The following is a 1,549-nucleotide window of genomic DNA, read 5'->3' as shown; positions in this document are numbered from 1 at the left end:
ATCTGTGGAGAAAGAAACAAAGTTAACATTTCGAGTCCGAATGACTTCTTTAGAGCTAAAGAGAGGTAGAAATGTGATGTGTCTTTTCTGCTTCTTGGATTCAATTATGAGTTGAGTCATTCTTTGAGAAAACTGTTTCTATTCCAGCGGTTCTCAGGTTTTTTTTGTTGAAGATCCACTTTTCAAATAAATTATCAATCATGGAGCCAAATGTAAGTTATAATGTATAACACTCTATAAAAGCCATAAAGTAACATCCACAGAGTATTTTAATAATGCTTTTAATAAGTAATTACATACTCGTGATTTAAGGACTATTTCACTGACGTGGACAGTGATGAGACAGACCAGACAAACCAAAGAGAAATGATAACTGAACATTCCAGCGCTGCAACTGAACTGCTTTTCACGTGGTTAAAATTACCTGTTAATAGCATAGATACAGTCCACACATCACGTTCAATACAGACAGACTGTCAAATCAGTACTCACAGCAGTCTCACATCATTTGCATGTTTAAAGAGTCTCTAGGCAGGTTCCTATTTTACTATAAAAGTAACCTGCTAGAAACACATGGGGTTCCTTCCCTCTTATTTTATTAGAGTACCAATTTGAGTGTGACATTCTGGGCAATATTTACAGACCTGTACAAACCCAGTCCAGGTTCTCAGTGCTATTTAAACATACAAGCAAGTTACATTATTGAAACATGGTGAGAGATTGAAGTAAATCACACTGACAGTTTTATCGCGATTACAAGAAACAAACCAACTAGAGATTAATATAAACAGAAAATGATGGAAATACTCAGCAGGCCAGGCAGCATGATAACGGCACTTGCTCACTGCCTGAGCCCAAATTGAAGACAGCCGAGGATCACAGCAGCAGCTGGTCTCCCACCTCCCCTCCCCTCCCCTCCCCTCCGACCGAAAGGAAATGTCAGACTCACCGCTGAAAACCATGACAGCCGAAATATCCATCAAGTGAAGAAGGGAGAGGATTCGGGAGGTTTGGGGGTGGAAATCTTGACAGCTGCTCATGCAGGAATAACACTAACTCCTGGGAATTTATACAAAGCGGGGAGCTTGTTATTTTGATTCGGTTCACTTCATAATTTTCCTTTTTATCTCTTCTCAAGCTCTGGAGAAATTATTTCCTGGACCCCCTGGAAAAACACCCCGGACCCCAGTTTGCAAATCACTGATCTGATTCATCTCAAACACGCTGATGTCCCACCACCTTCCGCCTGTGGAGCAACATTACAGGCAGGAAGATCACCGGGTTCCTGCAGTTCACAGCTCATTCTACCCAGTAAGTTCCTCTCTGCAATTGAGCTTCTATTTGTTTCTTCTCTCCCCCTCCTTCTTTCCCCCAGCCCTACAGAGGTTCTCGCTGATCTTGCAGTTCCCAGTTCCCATACAGGGTTTATATCCACAATGTTAACCTGGCTTCTCTCTCCACGTGTGACAGAGACCGACACCCATCAGTTTACAGCTGGCAGGAGGCAGGGAGACGGTGTGAAATTATGGGATGGATCTGTTCGTGACCT

This window comes from Cetorhinus maximus, chromosome 21, assembly GCF_964194155.1.
Source record: "Cetorhinus maximus chromosome 21, sCetMax3.hap1.1, whole genome shotgun sequence".
In the NCBI taxonomy this organism is placed as follows: domain Eukaryota; kingdom Metazoa; phylum Chordata; class Chondrichthyes; order Lamniformes; family Cetorhinidae; genus Cetorhinus; species Cetorhinus maximus.
Note: the sequence above shows the minus strand (reverse complement) of the source record.